Raw genomic sequence first — 24,132 nt, 5'->3', positions numbered from 1 at the left:
TGTACTGAGATTTCACCTACTAGAGGTGGGAACCTGGGAACCTGGCTCCTGCTGCCCTTGCCTATAAAGACTCCTAAAGAGGTCAGTGCAGACTCACACCCAAACACCTCCAAAAGCCTGTTTTGGGACCAGGATCACTTCCTTTTTTCAGGATGAAAGAAACTGCTTTTTTCAATGTGAAGCAGGAGGGGAAATCCCAAATTATCAGCATCTGCCAAGTTTGGCTATGGATGGGACTGTGACAGATTCAACCTCTTGCAATTTGTATAGGTAACCCTTTGAAATCTCTGTGATCATAGCTGTAAAGTCCATTAAAATGCCAAAAAAACAAGTAGAACTGGCCAAGTAATCAGAAATTCATATTTAATTAATAAAACCATTCATTAAATAACAGCTAATATCTGACTAGAACACTGAGTTGTCACCTATCTCTAACAAAATGCACTTTCCTCTTAGAAATTCTAACAGAGCTTTGGATACATGGTTTCATTCTTACCTTGTGTGTAATTTAGCATAAATAAGGAATTTTTTTGTTTATGAGAGCTCTTTGCTAACGTAAGAATACTGAAAATTTAAAATAACTGAGCTTTTCTTCTCAAGGACCAATAATAATGGTAGGACTTTCCTGCCAGGACAGCACTTATTAAAATAACATTTTAATGTGCTGTTTCTCTCCATTAGACCTTTAGAATAAAAATAAAGCTCTTTTTTTCCCCTTTTTATTTTTTAATAAAAGGCACTTTTCTTCCAAGGCAGACCTATTTATCTCCAAGTAGACAAAAAGCCTGGTACCAGATGAAAAATAGAAACTTTTTCACCAATTTCCTCTCTGGCTATTCTTTCAGTATTACTTCCTAAGTCTCCGAGGTTACAGGTTCATAATGAAAATGCACAGTGGGTTTCATGCCATATCTGTCTTGCATTGATTTTCTGCCCTTTCCTCCTCAAAATGAGGAAAAAAGCATCAAAAATGAGATTGTCACAGCACTGCTGCCTCCACACAATTGACCATCATCACGGTTACAGTGACCATTTAAAGAATAAAGACCACATTTCAAGCAGGCAAGGTATAAAGGGAGATGTAGTTTTAAAATAAATACCACTAAAAGGAGGCTAAAAAAAATGTTTTAAGCCTGTGTTCGGTTCATATCTGCAGATCATAAATAAGAAATATTTGTACTTTTAGAGATGTTTTGGGCTGTAGAAGGTGCTTAGTGCTCTAGCAACATGTAGCAAATTGCACAGAACTGCAGAGCCCTCAGCAGTAGTTTTAGATTTACCAATATTTGCAGGATTGAGTATGCAAAATTAATAGGGGAAAAAAATCTTTTCCCACTGTGCTAAAAATCTTTTTCCATGTACTAAAAGGCATATGAATAAACCATGAAGACTGTAACAGTAAAAGGCACCTTTTTGTACTTCTATTTTTAAAAAATATTTACAAAAAATCATTCATATGTAAATAAATATGCATACATATACACAAACTAGCTGTTAAAATGAAAATAAATGTATTTACAGGAGAGATGGATAGCTAAGACAGAAAAAAAACCCTGAAGTTGATATAATTTTTAATTATAATTTCAATGAATATATTCATCTTCAGAATCACTATGATGCTTTTGTCCTCTTCATTTCAATGAAAGGAAAAGGTAATTAAAATATTCCAGCTAACACTTCCAGCCTTTGTGGGCAAAAGCATTTAAGGCATTCATAAATTAAAACTGAGGTGAATAGAAATTAGGCTGAAATCTGCAGTGACAGTGTTATTTATTCTACTGAAGGGAGGGGTCCCATGATGAGTGCCACAAGAAACTGTATATTAGGAGTCTGATTGCAGTGTGAGATGGTTAGAGATGGTCAATGTGCCATAAATATGCAGGTATGTCCTTTACTGAGACTTTATTCATTGAGAGAACACAAATCATGACTGACAAAAAGCCACAATTTGTAGGTATTTAGAGGGAAGTGACCACTAACACATAAAAATACATTTATAAATCGAAATAATTGCTTGAGCTCTATGAAAAAAAGTAATGGACTTGATTTTATATTGAAATTGTGAAAAGAAAATTTCTTGGTTTTAGATGTGATGTGGTTTAAGCCCAATAAGCGAACAAGCACAACAAACAAGCAAACACCTGAGGTAGGTAGGGATGTTTTTAGGTAGATAGGGAGGAGGGGAGAGAGATGAACTTCAGCTGATAATCCACACTGGATAACTCATCTCAGTTACAGCATCACTGTTTTCTCTCTGTGCACTCTGAGGTTCCACCACGAGCTCCACAAGGCTCCAGAGAAGTGCCAGTATCTTCTCACTCACCATGGCTTGCAGATACAGCAGCTACATTTGTAAATTGTAGTGATTATATTTTAATGCAGACTTTGCATTTAGGTGCCTGAAGCCTGAGAAGTGGCCCGAAAGCTCCTGAGTCAAGCAGTTAAGTAACATCTGACCTCCCCTTCTCCCCCTCCCTGGCACTATTCCACCATTCTGACTGCAGGGGTTATCTGCAATGTGGGTTTGGGGTTGTTTTTTTCTGTCAGAGAGAAAAATCAGAAGTAGCTTCGTACCTTTCATAATTTTTCATTTTTATTTGGAACAAATACTGTAAGAATACCTGTGATTTTGTGGGCCCCAAGTTGGGCAACTCCCTGGGGGCTCCCCTGGCAGGGGAGACCCTCCTGGAGCAGTTCTGTGTCAGGAACGAGAGACACATTGGACTTTTTTGGTCTTCAGTTTGTGTTTATTGTTATCTTAATCAAAACTTCAGCACGCTGTCTGCACCCAGACCTTGCATGCTGGAAAACAGCACAAAAATGTCCAACAACCTCGTGCTGCAAGGTCTTTTTAAGTCTAATCAAAAACTAAACTACCCAATTAAGAAATGACACCTAAATTATATTCCTTTCTAACCCAATAACTGACCCCTAAAGACCCACAATGTGGATTTTTCTATCTCATTACAAGATACCACCTAAACCCAAGAAGAAAGAGGAAGAAGAAGAGAGAAGAAAGGAACTCAAGACACTCTGTATCCTCCATCTTGAACCCATCTATAACATACTAAAAATCCTAAAACCTCAATTTCTCACCCATGTGACTACTGTCTACAATCTCTCTAATCTATTTCACACTTTTGTGGTTTCTACTTTACCTTGAGGCTTTGGAAGTTTTCTCCATGAATGAGGGTCAAAGTCAGTGTTTTCCTGAGAGTCAGGGCACCCCAGGGCAGACAGGGGGATATTCCCCTTGCCCTGGGTTCCCACAAAAACCTTGATACAATTTGACATGGTCATATCACCAGTATTTTTTACACTTTCAGCCACACCTAAGAGTATTTCAACGTTGGATTTTTGAAATTTTTTCTTCATTAAAAGCACATCTCTTCTCTTCTGTGAACAGAATATATTAAATACTGTGCAGAAGTGTGAGATTAGCTATCACACAACTGAAGATGTTTCAATTCAAGTGTGTGCTCATATGTCACATTCACTGCAGGACTCCAACACTTCCCAAACCTGGCTGACCCTCGTGAGACCTGTTTGGGAATTCACCAGGTAACATTAACCTGGTTGAAGGTGGGATGTGACACGTGAGTGCAAGTAAGAGGTGGGAAGAGGATTAGCCTGGCAGATCATCGCTGTCTGTACATTTTCACACACCTTTCTTAAAGTCACTGCACTATTTAAACCCTTCTGTGTTACTGTCTCAACCTCATTCAACAATTTCAATGATTCCTCACTCCATTTTCACTTAATTTCACCATCTTTTTGCCTTTTCCCCTATGTTCAGCTCTCTGTTCCAGCGGATTTTGCTCTTGAAACAAAATGTGCGTGTGAGTCCTGCCTGCTTTAAGACCACACACCATGGACAGCACTAATATGCATTAGTTCTACAGTTAAAAAGAAAGAATTGATTCCTGAAATACCTTTAAGGAGCCTAAAACACCTGGAATGAGCCTAAAATACATGAGCACAGCCATGCTGACTTGAGAGGTGCTCTGAGATACAGAAGTACAGAAGTCTCAGAAATACAGAACTTTGCTGCAGAAATGCTGTCTACAGGTAAATCTGGCTCATCCATAGGCTTTATACAAAAACCAAACTCTGAAATCCCTGGTTGGGTTCTCCAGCTGGGTGTCCCAATCTCATGAACCACTCATGGGCTGAAGGCCAACAGAAGTCAATGTGCAGAAGGACAACCATGATACTACCCAGAAGAAAATCATTAAAAATATGCTGCCTCTTCACACTGCTAGAAATATATTCCTCTAATCTAAATGAATCTGTTTTGCTACAGCTTACACCCATGAAGAATTCATTAAACAGAAACCTCTTTTTTAATTAAAAACTGCTCTCTCCATCATCTCTTCACACTAAAAAAAACATGTTTAGTCATTTTCTATCAGCTTTTTTCCCCCAGCTCAGATTTTTCACGGCTCTCCTACTGACTCTAATTGCTCCTCCTTTCTCCAGGAGTGTCCTGTTCAAAGATGAGCTCAGCTAAATCCCTGTGAGTTGCTGCTGAGTAAAAAGGGAAGGTACCTAGAGCAGCCCATCATCATTGCCTTGCTTTCCACTTGTGATCAGCCCTAAACCCAAGGCTGACTTTAGAATTGCTGATTGTTCCCTGATTTCTTTCTGTGAAGTTAATTACTCCCACCTGCGTACAAAATATTACATTTGTCCCCATGAAATTAATTGAATTTCATTTTTATCTGTTTGCATCTCTGAGGATTTGAATTCTAAGCCTGTCTTCCAAAATATATTTCATGCGTCTTGCTCATTAGATTTAACAAAAACACTGACAGAGACTGACCTGGGAGAGATCATTGCAGGACCTCCTTTAGTGTCTCTTCCCATCAGTATCTCTACTAAGCCTGCAATTACTAATTTTTTTTTTTTTTTACCTGTTAATTTTATCTAGACCTTGGTTAATTGTGAGAGTTCCATCTGAGAACACATCAAAAGCATTTCTAAAGCCAAGATTCATGATATCCACTGCTCCTCTCCATCCACAAAGTCTGTTGGCTTGTCACAGAGGGAGTTGAGATTGGTTTGACATGATTTTTTCATGTCAAATATATTCTGGCTGCCACTCATCTTCTACTCATCACTCAGATAATAATCTGTGTTTCTTCAGTACTGATTTTGTCTGTGTGAAAAACAGTCTGACATTCAATGCAAAATTTCTCCATTAACTGTTTCCTTCCTAATAGATGAATGAAGGTAAAGTAAATGAAAATACTTTATAAATACTTTAAAAACACTACTTTGGTGGGTTTTCAGGAGTTAGTTGATTAGTTGGGGGATTTTGTGTGCTTTTTTCCCATGCCAATACATGAGGATATGCTGGGTTTTCTTTTCGAAATATACACAGTAGAATTGAGAGTTAATTATAAAACTCAACCAGTTGTAACTCTGGATCTCTCAGAGCTGCTTCATTAATAAATATACATATATCCATCACTGGAAAGTCTGTGAAGCTTTTTGCAAAAATATAAAATTCACCATATTTTCTGAAGGGTCTATTACCAGGGAAGATATCCGAAACACAAGGTAGAAAATTCATATTTGGGCAGCATATAAGGGAAGATTTCCTTGCCAGTTTATTTCAGCCTTGTTGCAGTGGGGTGAGAGGACAGCTCAGTCTCTGCAGGTGGCTCAGACCTCGGTTCTTCTGTCCAGACCGCCCAAAGACGCCAATCAGCACCAGCTGTACACAGATACCTGTCCATGAGGCTGATGGAGCCCAGCACTGTCAGAACTCAAAATGTCCCTCAGACATTTTCGGATGTTCCAGGTCCAGGTCAGAAGCATTTGAGACCCTGGCAGGCAGCTGGAAACAGCTGTGATTTTGGATTTGAACCATGGAATGATTTACTTGCAGGAAGAACAAGAAGTCACAAAAGTTTAGATATTAGAGTAGATGTAGTCACAAAGTAAAGGGAAGAATTTTTTAGTGCTGTACTGGGGGGTTTTGGTTTTGTACATGGGGGTCAGAGGGTTTGAGATGGAGGGATCTGGGCCTGCCCTGTCCTCCCTCTTTCTTCTTCCTTACCTCCATGTTCTTGGTGATGTTGGCACTCACAGATTGGTTTAGAGTAGAAAAGCACCATTTAATATAGGTAATAGGCATTGGGGGAAAACTGTAACCATGTAACACGTAATGTACCATATAAAAGATAGAAAATCACCGTTTAATATAGGTAATAGGCATTGGGGGAAAACTGTAACCATGTAACACATAATGTACCATATAAAAGATAACAGCAGCCCTGGGCAAGGGGGGAGAGAAGGAGAGATGAAGCAGTCGGGAGTCAGAGAGGATGTCAGGGTGTGTGTGTGCCTCTGTCTGAGCTGCTGAGCAAACTGCAGCAGCTCAAGAAGAAAATATTTTAGATAATTTGCAATAAACTGCCTTGAGACCGAACAGAAGACTACTGAGCCTTTCTTTGAAAGCATGGGTTGGAGAAGAGACTTTTGCACCACACAGAGCCACCCCTGACCTAGAGGTGAGCTCCAGCCCAGCACCATCTGGGATTGGTCACTGGGCACCCATCTGTCCATAGTGGTCTGCAGCCACAGCAAGTGCTGGAGCTCATCCAGCCCCAGGGACACAAACACTCCTTTTCCTCTAACCAAGCCACTCCTTTTTTTCCATCTATGAAAGAATTTTAAAGCAGGTTTTACATCCCCTTTCCACATTGCTGTCCTCAGCCTGCTGTCATGAGCTAAAATGTGTGGTGACATTCAGCATCTCTGGAGTCCAGATCTGGCAGGGAGCAGGACAGGGAGAAAAATACGTCTGGAGTGTGCAGGGTGCAATCAAAGTCCACTGCTGTTGTGGCAAGAGGGGTCAGGCTGTGACAGCTCTGCATATGGGTCCTACATCAACCCTACATACTCTCCATTAAGGCTTGGAGAGTCCTGCTCTGCTAAGTTTAAATCATGGCAATTTATTACCAGAGAGGTGACAGCATTTCTCTACAGCACCGTGAGGAATCTGTCCTTTGTCACACCGAGGAACATTCCTTTTCCCTCTTGAGTCTGTGAGCCATCAGGGAAGTCCAAAAGAAGTTTGTGCCTTAGAAACCATAAAATTCCCATGATATTTCCTCCTCTTCTCACAAATAACATGTTGCTGTTGAGGCAGAGATGGGAATGAAGATACTCCATCTTCAGAAGGCAAAGAATGATCTTTATTCAAAAACATCTCTCTCTTTTATAGAGAACATCATGAACATTAATTCCATTGGTCTTGAAGTAAAAGCATTTCACCTGATTGGTATACTTGGACTTAGGTCAGTGTGATAGAACATATCTGTAAACAATATGAACAGAAAACAAGATAATAGATTGTTTGAATTCCTCTCAGACTTTTCCCAGGCTTAGCCTAGCAGAAATCTTTCTCTTTTTCTCTCTGACTGATCTGAGAATATCCACAATAACATAAAAACTGCTACATGTAGGCCTTTATGGCTGTATATTTTGATAATAATAATGATATTTGATAAAGTACAATGTACAATCTTACCAAAAGTTGATAATGATAGATCAGGAAGGGAATGAGAAAATATTTTAAATGAAAATAATAACAATAGCAGTTTTCTTTCTACATCTCTTAAAGACTTTCTCTTTTTCTATTTAAATGTATATGTATATATACAAAATATTTATATTCTCTACTGTTAGTACAAAGAATTAAGTAATGCAAGTGCTAATGAATATTAATGAAAGGTGCATAGAAAATTTCTGAATAAATATTAACCTGCTTCTTATGAGGGAATAGAAAAATGTAGAAGCACTAGCTCATTTTTAAGGTGCTAAAATTTCTCTTTTTGTGGAATTTCTGGGACTGGATGCCTGTGATAGATGGGGTGACTCGCTCAGGATGTCCTTTTCCAACCTAAATGCTTCTGTGATTCTGTGGAACAAAACCAGGATGTTTACTTGAAAAGAAATAACTAAACATGCAGTTGTTTTATGGCTCTCAGTGTTCTGTGTGCTGCTGCTTGGTGTCACATCAACCTGAAGGAACTCATTTAGTGGCACTGGTTGTCAGCTCCTTGGGGTGTCCTACATCCACCACAATAAAATCAAGGAAAATCAAGTCCATTTACTAAATCCTGAAAGCATTTAATTTTGTTCAATCAAGTTGAATATCTTAGTTAAATTAACCGAGTTAAACTAACTTTGTTATATGAGGTTTAAGTCTCTCTGGTTCTGCTGTTTCTCTGTTGCATTCTGTGGCTGTAGATGTGCCCAATATGCCAGGTTTCAAATAAAACCTCCACATTAACAAGCATGGAGAAAGAAAATATACTGGAATTACAAGTACAGATACAGACCATTTCTAAAGACCTTTATGAACCACTTCCAGTAAATACCTGATCTCACTCATGGCTGAAACTGCCCTGATAACTGCAAATGTAAAAGACACTCATGGAGGCACAGCTGGGGAGGCAACATCCCCAGACTTTTTTGGGTTCCCCAATTCCAACCAAGTTGCACAGCACATCCTCCTCTCAACAGCACCCATCTCCTTGTCTTTTTCCATTTGATTGACTCTCTGTTTATTTTCAGACCTCATCTGAAAAACACTCTCATGCACAAACACACACAAACAGCCCCTCACAGCTGTTTTAATTTGAAATACAAGCTTTGTATCTTTTAATAGGGGAAAGTGTTTATGTGAGATACTCATTCTTGCAAACAATATATACTGTGGTGACACTTCCCCGAGGCCAGGAACTTGTAGATGTACTTATTTATCAAAATTCATTGTTTTGTTTAATTAGCATTTTGAAGAGAGAAAATTCCTGCTCAAGATCATGTCTTTGCATACTCAGAGCAAAAATTGTTTTCTCTTTGGCAGTACTTAAGTGCTAAACAGCTCTCCAAACTCAAATTATTTGTGAGAAAAACAACCAACAAAACACATTTGATTTTATTTTAAGAAAAGCATTTACACTGCGGACATTATAATTATTTACCAAATTATATTTTCTGGTTGGCTGAGAGCTGAATGACACTGCAGCAGCAGTTGAGGCAGATTCAGTTGTAGCAGCCACCTCTCAGGAGGAGTTCAAAGAGGATAGGAGGGTTTCTCTCTTTGGAATAAAGGCTTTACACTCTTTATCATACTGAAAAAGACTGGCAGATGACAAGGATATAATCTCAATCTTCTGTCTAGGTCAGCCTTCATTATGCCAAACATTATCCAAAGATGATGTCTTTGATTCCTCTTGAAAATTTCCTTGGAATTAGGGCTGGGGTGGCAGCACTGCTGAATGTGGTGGAGCTGCAGAGCTGCAAGGGAACCTGCTGGAAGGAGCAAAGCCCTGCCTGTGGTAAGAACAGAAGCTGCTTTATGGAAGCAGTTAAGGTCAAGGCTATATAAATTAAACAAGCGCTGTAATTGGTTAAACACCCAGTTTCCCTTCCTTCATCTGTATCTGTTGCAGTCAGCACACTGATGGATGGCTGCAGTTATCCTGTGTCTGCAGCCTGGCAAGGAGCTTTAAGTCACCTTAATTCATGGAACTGCAGACCTTTGGCAAGAAAGGTGAAACTGCAAAAAACATGCCACAAATGCCCTTTTCAGATGGTGTTCTTACTTCTTTAATTCCACTGGCATGTTTTAACTAGATGGACATTAACTTACATATTTTACAGTTACAGGTTCAGAACCACACAAACTACAATAGTTTGTAGCTCCAAATAAGTGCAAATAGGTCTCTGAGTCAGTGTTTTCTGAATGAAAGGCAGTTTTCCCACTGATTTAATAGATGCTGGACTATATCCTAAATCTGCATTGACTGTGGTCATAAAAACTCTGTCAGTGTTGAAGGTCTCTGGGGAAAATTCCAAGGTCTGAAGTAGTAAATTAATCTACAAAATCACCTGAACTGCAAAGTCTGCTAGAGAGGTGGCCAAGATTACTTAAACAACTTTCTTTCTAAAATTGTAGTTCTGACTAACTCACAGTTATCTTCAAATTTTAAACTGAATTAGCTAAGTGGTTTAGGCAAAACAATTTTAATTAAGTTCACCAAACTGGGAAGCCAAATGTTTCCTACACAGGCAGAGGACAGCTAAACCAGACTGCAGAAAAACTGTGCTTAAATCCTTTTTCAGTTTTTAATGCACATCTTTGAAAAGCAAATCACAGCTTATTCTAGCTCATCCTAGTGAGTTCCCATAATATCCATCCTATACAAATGAATATATACTAACTGGGACCAGCCTCTGCAGCCTGCTCATAATCAGCCCTTTCTTAGTGACCAAGAAGGAAAGCAGAAAATGGGGAGATATTTTGGTTTTCTTTGTTTTTCAGGTATTTTCTGCTGCTACAAAGTCTGGTAGTATGGAGAAATTCCAGATGGTTGCAGGATTGCTTCTTGGCTTAGTCGGAAGCCAAATATATAGTATATAGAACCATAAAAGAGACCATTTCTCATTCTAGACTTCCCTAACCAGAAAAGTGGCACGATTTTATGCCTTTCTGACCTTGCTGTGACACAGATATTTCCTATCACTTATTGACAGAGAATACAAAGACAATTTGAGCTTTAACTTGATCAGGAATGATCATTTTCAACCGTCTTCAGGTGTTGACCCACCAACTGTCTCAAAGCCCAGATTTACTAAATACACAGGAGTGTGTGTCTGTGAATGCACAGAAAATCACACAGATCGACCTGCTGGCATAAAACTTTAATTTTATTTTGTACTGACTGTATGAGAGATAGGTCAACTGGATCTTAGACTTCTCACTCTGCAGCCTAGAGCTGAAGATTCCTATGGCTGTACAAGACAGTTTAGCTTTTTTATCCTTTTTTGAAAGCTGTCTTGTCCATCAGTTTGTTTTTCAAGTTCTCTGTGGGTTCAGGGATATAACAATTATTCCAAATTCAAATATGAAAAGGTCTTACCACTTTTGTTCCTGTCCTAATTTTTACATGGCTTTGACAAAGCCTTGAAAGAACCTTCCAAAAATGTAAAAAGTTTTTTTCAGACTTTGGTGATTACAGCTATTCCTAGTTTAGGGATTTTCATTTCACCTTAAAAGTTATGGAATGTCTCTGGCTGAAATACAGACATAATTTACTGTCTTCCAGACTGATCATTAGCAGCAGAAAAGGGGCTTTGACTACTGTGTCTGAAACCATCAGCCTTCATTCCTTTGGCTTAAAAGCCTCAAGTCTCTTACCCAAATCCTCCTCATCCTCTCTATCAGCAAGGAGCCAGGAGAGGGAGATGGTGCCTCAGCCAGGGTAGGGGTGGTGGTGCAGTCAAACTGTGATTTGGGAGGAAAAACTGTGATTAAAACTGTGGGCTGGGAGAAGGGAAGATGTTTCAGGACAGGAATTCCTTTGCAGCCTTCAATACTCTGTGAAAATGGCAGTGTTTTCCACAAGGAAATTTCTTTGCAAACATCAGCTCATCTAACTCTTAAAACAGTCGAGACAAGGCCATAGGGAAGTAATGCTGGTAATTTAAAAATCTTGAATAAAGTCAGCAACAAGTCCTACAAGCAGAAACTCTGGGTGCAAATCCCCTGTCCTTATTTTCCTTATTGACCCTTTTCTAATTTTGCTTTCTTGCCACATAATATTCATCTGATGGCAGAAATAGAAGACATTACAGAGCTGTCCATGGTTTTGAATAAAGTAATTCAGAAAGACAAGTGACTGATTACCACCACGCAGTGCCCTGAAACCTTATTGGGATTAAGACCTGAGGGAAATTCTTCCCCTCTCCACTTAGCACTGAACTTGTTGGCTGTGTAAAAAATCTCTCATTTCCTTCTGACACAAGTGTGAGAAGCTGAGGGCAATATAGAATAGGTGATGGCATTTGATAAAAAAGTTGAGAGGAGTAGGCAAACTGCTTGCTGGTGTTCAAATTGCCAGCATTTTAACACATCTTTCTAGCAAAACATCCAAAAATCTGAAATAATTCACTCATGGCCTTGCAGAAAGCACCCGTTATCCAAATTTGCCTGTGGTTAAAGCTTGCTTAAAATTTAATAGGAAATATTTGCTTTTTTTTTTTTTATGGTTTTGTTGCTGCAGTGAATATAAGTACTCACATACTGACTATTGTTTTTGAGGGTGCTTTATTCTCACGGATTAATTAAAAACTCCTTGTTAAAATGCTCCACATGCTTGGTGTGCTGTAGCAGCTAAACACAGGACACAGTCATGTTAGAAGCCACACACCCTGGGAAATAACTTCAGTTTTACAGAAGCCAGGGCTAAGGAACAAAAGATGTTCAGCAAAGGGTGAAAGTGAAAAGTTAACTCTCATAATTAATTAATTTCTGCAATCTGCTTATTATATCTACTCACACACACTGAGGCAATTGCTGGAGAAGATTTTAATGGGAAAGGGAGAGACATTTGCCACCTTCTTTGTTAGCAAAGCTGAACGTTCAGCTGATATAATCTGAATAATGGAGGAGCTGTGTTTCAGCACACACTCCTGGGCAGGCTGGGACATGAGTCACTTCTGAGGGTGGACAAACACAAAAGAGGCTTCTGGCACTTGGCTGGGGCTTTGCTTTAATTGTAGTTTTTAGAAAAATCTTCAGCAATACTGTAGCAAGACACATATAATAAATTCTTCTCATTAGGTTGTTTCTTCCTAATTTTAAGTCTCTGGATCCTATTTTTTTTTTTTTTTCTAGAAGAGAGCTTAAGTCAATCTCCAGCTGGAAAAATTGTTATAAAATCAAAACTAAGGTAGAGATAAATTACTTCCCTGATTTCATATATCCAGCTCTGGAGATGGTAACAAACCTGACATGTTTATCTATTCAGACAATGTCTCATTTCCATGAACTATGTTCAATTATATTTTATAGGAAGAAATATATTCTGACAATACATTGTTACTATAATACTACTTGGAATTGGTCATAGATGAAGAACCCAGTGTTTCATACACAGCACAAATGCAAAACAAGAAGTTGACCCCTGTATCTAAAAGTTCACAGCCCCATTAAATATTTCTCTGAGCCAGATACATTTTACTTTGGTTATGTCACAGGAGAGGTCAGCTGCCTCTTCTTTTTTCCTGTCCTGAAGGGAAATATCATATATTAAAGAGCAATATAGACACTGATATAAATAATTCAAAAACTTTATCTTTCATGAAGAAGCCAAAATCTTCTACTTTTTTTTTCTCCAGGAAGTGCAGTTAGTTAAAATGATACTGATAAAACCCATTTGTTTGAAGGTAGTTTATTTTTTTTATGCCACTCTATGGTGTAGTCATAGCCTGTGGATGGAAGCCATTTATCCACACAAATGAGAGTGCATTTAACTCTCATGCATTTAACTGCATGAGCAGTTTGTTTAAACACTGGCTATAGTAAAAGACAACAGCACACATTTGCAGAAGGCAGCTCAACCTAACTGATATGAAAGTCTAAAAAAGTTGAGATGAAGATTTAAATTATTGTCTTTGAGCAGGCATCTTTTATATATCATAGAGCCACAGAATGGTTTGGTTTGGAAGGGGCCCTAGAGATCTTCTAATTCCAAACCCCCTGCCATGGACAGGGATACCTTCCAAATATAAGTTTTATTAAATGAGATTAATTCTACTCTAAATGCCAGCTTTGAGAGATTGGTGCACTCTCCCTTCAGGCAAGGCCAGTTCTCTTCCTGCTGACCTGAGTTGTTCACAGTTTATCAGCTTAGCTTAAATATTGCAATACTAAAAAGAGGCAGCAAAAACTTGGAAGGACAACATTTATTGGTGTAGTTTTTAGAAAGCAGGAAGCTCCTTATATTTGCTGTGGTTTTCAAGCTTTAGTATTCATGAGTTTTATTTTTCCTAGAAGGTTTGAAATCTAGAAGTCATCTGGTTATGTATTTATAGAAATATTAATAGGCAGAAAAAGCAGAGAAGCTTGTGTGTTTGTTACCATGACTCTGGAGTCCAGGGTTTTAAGGTAAAATACCAGGATATCTACTGGTTTTGAACATAGCAATGTGTAGTGGGAGGGATGGGGAGAATGACCTCAGATGTTTTTGTTTTCTGTGTAAAACCAAAAGCAATCAATGACCACCATAGACACAGAACACGTGTCAGGCTCTTCATTCCAGCTGTGTTGTGGTTTCAGAATTATTCAAAAGGTCCTGATCCTGCCAACAAACTCCTTTTTTTTGTAGACATCTGCATTCATGCAAAATTTCTGCCAAGCTCAGAGGCTCTCAGCAGGCACAAAGGGATCTGACCTTGCACTCTGAACAGAACTAAAGGTTAGGTGGGTGAGGAACACTGCCAGCCTGTGCTGGCAATGACATGTAAAAGACAATTTTTACTTGTTCTGATATGAAAAATTTTCTTTTTTTTTTTTTTATGGCTTTTTGCACTGAGAACATCCTGTAGAAAGAACTGCTGTGAAGCCATCTGCAGTACAAGCTGCAGATTTTGTGTAGACCATGGGCATAATGGAAGTGTTACCTGAAACAGGTAGACTAAAACTCCATTCTACAGCATCAGAAGATGAGGTTTTTTACTCATTGCAACAACAAACAAACAAACAAACAAACCTCCAAAAATAAACCTAAAAAAGCCCAAAAACCCAAAAAAAACCAAAAAAAACAACCAACCAACCAACCAAAAAAAAAAAAGCAACAAAAAATCAAACCAAACCAAACCAAACAAACAACAACAAAAAAAAAGCCCACCAAAAAAACCCCAACAAAACAAAAAACAAAACAAACAAAAAAAAAAAACCACAACAAAAATATATTAAAAAAACCCCCAAACCCTAAGAATATTGCAACTACTATGACCACATTAGGAGAAAGGGGACTATTAGGTCACCCTCTGCCTTTGCTGTATTTTCTCTGAAACTTGAACTATATTTCTGCTTTCTTTTCAGCCTCAGGTTTAACTTTCCAAAAGGGTGGATTGATCCTATTTACGTTCTCCTCATAGTTTCCTTGCAAAGCCACTGCATAGGTCAAGCAGAGCTTTTGCATTCATGTTGATGTGTTCTTCAAATGCAAAAATGTCCGAGTTTTATTGTATTTGACTCACTGCCTTTCTTTTTTACCCTCCAAGGATTAAGTGTCAAAGCAGCTTTTAGGAATGAGGATTTAGGTCTTGATCTAAAAGAAAGGTGACCATAGACTTCAACATATGTTGGATTAAGTCATCATCTTGTTACCTGTTCTTTTTTGTTGCCTGGCAGTTAAAGTTGATGTGATATATTCTGGTGAGGCAAAATTTATAGGAAAGACCAAATCAGCCTCTGTTTAGCTGTGAAATGTGAATATGTGCTCTAATAGAACAGGAAAAAGACAGAGGTGGCAGAATTGAGATTTTCTTTGCTACCAAGATTGATGCCACAGATATTCACCTAAAGGTAAATAAGACTTTGTGTGTATGCTTACTTTCGCTTTTCCACTGAACCATGAGAAATAAATTGTGAAAAAGTGATGGGAAAAGCCTAAGGACTCGTAGGGGAGGGGATGTATCTGTCATGGGGAGAGCTGAGGCTGGCTCTGCTCTGGTTTTGCAGTCACTGAGGCAGGCAGGGGAGGTGACAGTCCCCAGTGCTCTCCTTGCAGGTGGCTCAGCCCTGACTTGATGGATGGCCAGGCCACTCTGCAAGGTCGAAAGAGATTTCCATAGCACAGATGGGCAAAGTGCTGTGAGACTGTTTCATTGCAAAAAAAAAAAAAAAAAAAAAAAAAAAAAGTCGCACAGAGAGAAAAGAATGATTTATCCAGGTGAGAAATATTTCTGCAGCGTGATTTCTTCTACCTGACCTGAGCTTTGCTGCCAGCCTTTCAAAGCTCTGGAAAAGGGAAGGCTGTGCCAAAGCATTCAGTCTTTGAGGGCTGGGTCCTAAGGCACCTTTGTGCTTGGCAATATATTACAATTGTCTGGGAGCTCACTAAAGCCAAAGAGACATCAGGACCAAGACATCACTCGTGTGTCTGACCTTTTCTGCTCATTCTCTCTTCCTCAGGTAAATTGCAGGCTTTAAGGTTTGAGGGCTTTGGTCCTCATGGCAATTGCCTTGTTACATTGCCTGAGGAGGCAGATAATGGTCTGCCTGTGTGGCAGAGGAGGGAAAGATGGAGAAGAAAGAGAAATGTCCCATGGAGTATTCCTGCTGAATCTCTGGATTTTAAGAAATTCTCTCTTGGCCTCAAATTGAGCTCTCCACTTTCAGATGGTTCACATACCACTATTAAACAGGATGCTGAGAAGATAGACCTGTCTGCATATCCCTTTCTGCTTTCTATCCTATAGCCTATATTTATCCTATTTATCCTATATTTATCCTATTTCTATATTCTTTTTATCCTATATTTCTAAGAATATAGGAATATGTCTAAGAAAGCTTTCCCTTCAGTCATGTCCATATAAATCAGTGCATGTACAAAAAGAGAGAATAAAAGACTGGTTTAGATTTATACCCAAAAATCTCTCCTCAACCTTCAGAAGGAAGGCACAGAGAAGATCCCACTTCACTTTAAAAATGGTTCAGGAAAATCAAGATTATCACAGTCATGTACACAACCACTCCAAGTGGGAAATGCAGAATAATTTTGGGTTACACTTCTTCCATAGTTTCAACAAAACAGTACATGTGGCTAACTAGACATACAATTTCCATTGTTCCTAGCCTCCTTTCCTCCCTTTCCATGAAGTGTGAAACTCTATTTTTGGCTCCCTAGTGCTCTACAACAGGAACCCACAGGTGACAGTGAGGTGAAGTTCTAGGTCAGTCATCTCCATGACTGAAAGGAAGCTGAAAAGACAGAAAGGACCAATCCACAGTGTGAATAATTCATGTGCCTAGAAAATATCAATACCACATGATAACTTTAAGTAGGGAGCTATCTTACAAGAGTCACAAAACATAAGATCCTGCAGTGTGTTTTTATCATGCTAAGCTGGAAATCTGAGCTTATATTTAAATAATTAAATGAGTATCTGACCTTTAAAAATATTCAGGACTCAGCAGCTGTTAATAAAATAACAAAATGTATTTTGGTTTGCCGTGGAATCTTTCAGCATCATTTTTTTAAAAAATCACAGACAAATGAGTAAGTTAAAAATGAAGTGTGTCACTATAGTACTACAATGATCTGCTTCTATTTTCTGAACCCTTTTTCTCTCACTTGCTTCCTTCAGAGTATGTCTCAATTTCTAACATATGTTCATTGAAAGTTATTCTTGAAAAATGTTTTCAGGGTTAGAGACTGAGGTCATGCTGTGTCTGTGGGAGATATCAAGTCAATTAAAAATAATATTACTCTGTCCTTCTTAAAAAAGGGGAAGATCATAAAAAAGAACGCCACATTTCCACATGATAAAAAAATGGAAAGAGATGAAATAGAAGTTTGTAGGTTATGATTCCAGCTGGTCTCTGCAGTCTGTTTTTAGTTTCAGATGTTTGCCTCAGGCCTGTGGCAGTCACATCTCATTATGTACTCACACTAGTGACATCAGGGGCAGACACCACCCAAGAAATTTTGCTTGTTGGCTAATTGTTGCTAGAAGGAACCCCCAGTTCACATACCCTCTCCCACTTGTGCATTGGTTTGGCTTTTTGCAACTGCACACAAAAATAAAAAAAAGACCTTGAGAAGGATGAGAAAGGGCTTGTTTATATTTCACACAGAAAATGTTCCCAAAGTGTGGGGCCAGATCCAAGGGGTGAGAGTGGCCCCTCATGGGTGGCTGTGGGTGTCAGAGGTATTGAAATATCCTGAAGTTCTGTTTTTGGTGTCTGAGGGACAGCTAAAGGAGGGTGTTTACACCTCTTCTTCAACTTGTCTTGTGCTGTTGCTTCTTCCCTGCAGCAGCCATGAGGAGGCAAATGTTTGGAGAGGGAGCAAAGTTCACAGGAGCTGCTCTGAGCTGCCACATTGTCCTGCAGAGCAAAGCCAAGCAAGTCACAGTTAACTAAATAAATTAAATACTGACACACCTGCCCTGCAGAACAACTGGCATTAGAAAATTCCACCCCCATCCTTGGAAGATGGAGATAACTTTTTGTGCCAAATGTTGAGAACCTGAACCACTGAGCTTGAAGCCACACGTGCTTGACAATACAGGAAGGCAAAGTGAAAGGAATTCAGGGTTGGAGTTTGGGCCTAGATCTCCTCTGTGTCTCTATTGGACATGAAATGAGTACACAGAAGCTTGGTAAGTTCAAAAGAGAAAAAAAAGCCAATTTTATTTCTGACCTTGCAATATAAGGAATTCCAAAAGTGGCAGTGGATTGGAGGATGGAATTGTCATCTCTCCAACCACACTGGTTAAACCAACAGTCCATCAATTCTCTCCTCCTACAAAGAAGAATGCAAAACAATCATTATTTACATGAACAGTGCATGAGAACTTCAGTAGAAATATGTAAACATCAGAAGGCATAGAAAATTTTCAAAGAAATTCAAAACTTTCAAAAGATCTATAAATGAAAACTTAGCACTTAAAAATCAGGGCAACAGCACAGCACAGTTGCAAAATGTATTTTCTAGTCTTCATTCTTTTTTTCTTCCACTTCTGTGCCACTTTTGGCTGGGGTAGGGTTAATTTTCTACCTTTTACCCTTCTGATTCTTTCCCCAATCCCTCTGGTGGAGGAGTGATGGAGGGGTTGTGAGGGGCTTGCTGCTGGCTGGGGTGAAAGCACCACATCCTCTCATTCTTCTCTTTCTTCCCTTCTAGACCACCAGTTCACCTTCTCTTCTCCCACTTAAACTCTTCAAACATCCTCATGTTCAGACTCATCTAATTCTATTTAACCCATGGCTCATAAGACTCAAAAATTATAAATTTATCAAATGGGGTATAAGCAATGATGAGGAAAATACTGTTGCTCCACATGGCTGGTTCTGTACGTTGTTTCTGGGGCTCAGTCTGTTGTGTCAATGGAGGAATTAAAAAATTTAAGTAGGAAAAAATGCCTATTTTTTCCCCTATAAACTAAGGTAGGTTTGTGTAGCAAGATGAGAAAATGACTGGCTGAAAATGAAAAATTTTTGTCACCCTGAGCAATATCTTGTCACAGAATTTTGGTGATATGAAAAAGTCACAGACATTTAAGAAGTTAATGGAGTCATCAATGCAAGAAAAATCTGTCCCTGGTTGAGACACCTCTTCTGGGTCACAAAATCCCCAAGATGCAGGTGTCTGAATCTTGGGAATGTGTTCTGAAAAATTAGTACTGCATTTGTTCGGGTGTTTTAGGTTTTTTTTAAGCATCCACTGTGGGTCACAGACAAGTTCCTGAGTGATTGAAGAGGTGATCTGATCCCATATGGATGTTTTCAGGGGGAAATCCCAGTGTTTTGAACAAGGCAGATGCCCTCCAGGGAAGAAAGAAGGCATGTTCTCTCTAGCTGTGATGTCTCTTGCACAGCTCTCTACTGGCATTTCCCAGGCCAAAATTAAACTTTTAACTATCTGTGCAAATCTCTGGGTATGATCTTTGCTTGCAAGCACAATAAAAAATTATTTAAGAAAAAAGTTATTTTTTCATCTATTCTTCAAATAGCTGGAGTTGTTCCACAAAATAAATTCTGAAATAAAATATTGTACCAAATCAGAAAAAAAATGGGATTTACTTTGTTTTTATTCTGCCCCCCCCCAAAAAAAGAATATTGCAATATATAGATTTGAACTATAGGTTTGATTGTATTTATACTCTTTTCTTTTATCTTGATTTGCCTCCCAGGTGGTGTTAGTCAACATCAATTTGCATTCTGCATTGTGACACAGGCTAGAGCAAAATAATAATTAAAAACAAATATATCCCCAGCTGTAGAGCAGTGGAAAGGCAGCTCTCCAAGGAGTCTGCCTGCACTACCAATAGCAATGGCTGTGTTCTGTAGGGAAAATCCTCCTTCCTTCAAGTGGGATTCCTACTCCACCGTGTGATGTAATAACTGCTCTGGCCTCTGTGCTTGGTTTAAAGTAATGGTGCTCACCAAAACTATGGGATTAACTGTCCCTGAAGGATGTGAATCTCCCTAGATTTACTTCTGTATCTTCAGTGAGACACAGCACCCTTTCTGTTCCTGCATAAAGTGGGGAGAGGATTGAATTTGGCAGAGAGGCATCCAGAGCTCAGTAAATAGCCCATAGCTTTTACCTGCAGGTACAAAAAAGAGACTGATTTTGTAGTGAATAAAAACCATAAATCATTAAATCATTATCCACTTGGAAAAGAGAAATGGCACATATCAAAACACAATTTAATCCTGAGCTTAAATTCTGTCTATTTAACAGCTTCTAATATATCCTGGTCTGCTGACACGGGACAACATGCCAAAGGCATCAGTGGATTGTAATCACACAAGGAAAGTGATAAAAGAAAAGAAAATCCAGCTGGGGAGAGAGATGTCCCTGAGCAAGTGAAAAGGCAGTGACAGCCATGAAAAGGAAGAACAAGAAAAAGAGACATGCATATCTAGTCTGAGTACAAAAGACATGCGAGGAAAAAACTTAACACAAAAATCCAAGTTGCTGTGGTACCCTTCCAGCTCTCAACAGGGGAATTATTCAAAAAGCATCATAGTCAAGAAAAACACAGGGCAATTTTTTTGGTGTATATGGGCACAGCTCTCAATAGAGTAAGTGCATGATGGAAAAAGCACATTCAACTCATGTTTGCTTCCTGCATTTTTGTTACAGGAGGTGTTTAAAAAGTAAGATGAGGTGGATTTTAAAATACATAACCATTGAGGAAAAATCACAGGCAATGAAAGCTCACATTTGTGCACTCCAAGGGCTGCCACAAGCTGTGGTACTTCAAACAGAGGAATGTGAGAGGTCAAAATCTGCCAAAGGCTGGAAGCTTTGCTACCTGATGGAAAGCCAAACAGACTCCACCTATGGGGACCGGGATAAAAATCTGTTATATTTATGTTCTTTATTTCTCTGGTGACTGGAATATCTCTTACCTGTTTCTTTTTTAGACACAGGATTTCCACAGTTCTACATTCTGCTCTTCATGAATGGAAATTAGTTTTCATTTTCTATTGCTCTGGTGGGACTAATATGGTCACTAAGGAAGACAAAATTAGTCAAAATGGTGCTTTTGTAAACAATATTCTACCTTGAGAGGTACAGGTCAGTTATCTGAGCCTGAAATTCAGGAATCTCTTAGTTCTAATCCTGAATCAATCAAAATAACATCACTTACCCAGCTGTTTGTCTTTTTCTTATGCCTTATGCAGGCAAAGGCAGTCTAACCAAGAAACAGAGGTAAATTGCTTCTTTAGAATTGAAGTTGAAGTGGCAAGTAAAGTTTGGATGTTGGATTGGAGGTGCTTGCCATCAAGCTGGTATCTTCTGTTTTTCAAAACAATTTCCATTGTGAAATAATGCAATTTTTAGCACACTAAAGACAGAATTATTCTGGTTTAGCAATCACATGGTCCTGGTTTTTTTTTCCTTTTTAAATTTCTATTCAAGAAGGCTTCATTGAATTATCTTTCAAAAGAGAGCCATTAACTTTGGTAAACAAGAAACTGGAAGTGTTTCCAAGGCAAGGACAGAGAGACCATTAGGAATGCTCACAGTGGCCTCCTGTGCAGTCTGGAGAATTTTAATCCTTATCCGAACTGTTTGCGAATTGACAAGGGTATCTTGACATTTGGTGTAAGGAGCTGGCCACAGCTTAGATAATGACTGCTGCAATTTCTTATTTCTTAATTGAAATTTAATTGAATACCATGCTGATAAAGCACACAATTGATTGTTTGCTTCTTACTTTTGTGCCATGGTACACATGCTCCAAGATTCTCTGGCTCACTAAGCACTTCTCCTGGCCAACAGAGCCAGTGGGACATTTTTCTTAACCCTTTTTAAACCTATTTGAATAGCCTCTCCAGTATGCAGCTTTTATACTCTGCTTTTTTTGGTTTTTGTGTGATTTGGTTTGGGTTTTGTTTCCTCTTGCTTTCAAATGCTGTAAGTAAGAAAAGGATGCAGCTCTGGCCACATTGTCAGGGAAGCAGTGAGAATTTTAGGATGTCTGCTCCATCTTCTCCATGGTCTAAATCAGTTGTTTGGGGCCAGGAATAAAAGGGGACTCATCTACAGTGATGGATTTGGAGGCATCTGGCCCCTAAACTCTTTACTGAGCTGGCAAAGATCCCCTGCATGAAACACAGACCTCTCAGGAGTTCAGGCAATGACTCTTGCATGTGTTACATATCATCCATATTCACCATGGCCAAATTATTTGTTTACCAGGGTGGTCTAAACAAGATACAGAAAAGGTAATAAAATGGCTGGAGGTATATCATGCTTTATAAGATAAGAAATTAAATAAATTAGGATGCCTCAGCCTGAAAACAAAAATAAAAGAGAGACTTAAGCAGAAGTTTGTAAAACTATGAGGAACATGAAAGAAAATTAATAGGAAAATACTAATTCATTTACACAGATGAGTGCCCAAAGGCATTAACAAACAGCAGGTTTTAAATAAATTAATGCTAAAAATCTAGAAATAATTGACACAGAATGGTACAGAGGCCAAAAATATAGATTAATGTTTGAAAAAGAATAGCAAAATACCAGGAAAGAAGGTCCTCCAGGACCTATTAGGCATGAATATTTGGATTCAACATCTGCTTCAGAAAACCCAAGCCTCCAGATTGCCAAAATCTGTGAGTCCTCACTGAGAGGGTATTTTGTTTAGAATATCCATAGATATAAGCTTTCTTTATTTTAAAATGTCCTCCAGAATGGAGGGAATGGGAATGGGTTTGCAAAGGAAGACACTGAGATGTAAATGCTGACATTTGTGTGTGCACTTCCACCATGTGCAGCACCAGTGCAGTCATCACTGGAATGTGGAGGGGAATTCAGCTGCCACATCACAGGCACTTCACTGGATGAGATAAACAACTCCCCAAACTCTGGAGGTGTAATTCAATCCTCCAAACACAGGTTAGTGCTGCCTCAGATGTCCTGTGAGTGCTGGCTGGCTTCTATTGATCCTTCACCAGGGCCCCATAGATCCTGTGACATGTCCACGGAGGTCACCTAGGACCTATGACTTCAACCTGGGTTTATATATTTAATTCTAAGTGGCTCAGCATTGAATTAATTACTGGTAATTGTGAGAAACAAGGGAGTGGAATGCATGAACCTTTGGTTTCTATACTAGGAGCATTCCTTTATTTCCCTCTGTCTTCCACATCATAGCTATAAAGTGGACAAAAAGTCATTTTCCTAGGTTTTGTGTATTATGCTATTTGGGATTAAATCTACAGTATAAGTAATAAAGTCTTGATCAAACAAGTATTTAAATCTTCTCACTATCTAAATGCCCTGGCAGATGACATCCCACATTTCCTGGCTCACTACCTAAGTGGCTGGGAAATCAGTGCACACCAGCTGCAGCATAAATCCTCTGGGGACATTCATCAAAATCAAAGGGAGTCTGTAATTTATCTCTAAATCAAGCTCTAACTTATTATCTGATGAATTAAAAAAAAAAAAAAAAAAAAAGGTTTTGAATCCCACAGTGGAATCAAGGCAGGGTCCGGCCTCTTGAGTAGCATAAAGTAGAGGTAGAAATCAAAGCTTTTCAATTAGATTAGATCTTAGTAATAAGTTTTTTACTCTGAGGGTTATCCAGAGAAGCTGTAGATGCTTCCTCCATCCTGGAAGTGGCCAAGGCCAGGTTGGATGAGGCTTGGAGCAGCCCAGTCTAGTGGAAGGTGTCCCTGCCCATCAGGGGCTTGGAATGAGATGATCTTTTAGGTTCTTTTCAACCCAAACCATTCTGTGATTCTGTGAGCTCAGCATGCAACACAAACTAACATATAAATTCAGTTCTTCTCATCCTTTGGTCCTCGTTGTCTCTTCATCATCTAATTATTTTTCTCTCCCACCATAGCAAAGTGTGCTTTACTTAACAACAGCATGAATATATTTCTTTCCAATGTTTTTCCAGCATGAAAGACTGAATCTTAAAAATTTCCAATAAAACAAACACACAGGGAGGGCAAAAATGTAAGAAAAGGATGCGTCTAACAGGCCAGACCCTAATTTATTTTTAATTCTCCATAGTTTTGTTGACTGTAGGCAGCACTTCCCTGATTGATACCAGCTGATAATTTTA

At 38.9% G+C, this 24,132-nt stretch overlaps 1 long non-coding RNA gene across 1 annotated transcript; it reads right to left on the bottom strand.

The window, feature by feature from the left end:
• Positions 1 to 14,765: 14,765 nt before the first annotated feature.
• On the bottom strand, positions 14,766 to 23,008 carry LOC144246110 (uncharacterized). Its single transcript, XR_013339790.2, has 3 exons — positions 21,199 to 23,008; positions 20,957 to 21,060; positions 14,766 to 18,338 (listed from the first exon to the last, which is right to left on the bottom strand). It is a non-coding gene; the product is annotated as an uncharacterized LOC144246110 (long non-coding RNA).
• Between the last annotated feature and the right edge of the window lie 1,124 nt (positions 23,009 to 24,132).

Source organism: Lonchura striata, chromosome 4 (assembly GCF_050655825.1).
Source record: "Lonchura striata isolate lonStrDom1 chromosome 4, ASM5065582v1, whole genome shotgun sequence".
Classification (NCBI taxonomy): Eukaryota; Metazoa; Chordata; class Aves; order Passeriformes; family Estrildidae; genus Lonchura; species Lonchura striata.
This window is presented reverse-complemented; position numbering and strand designations above follow the sequence as displayed.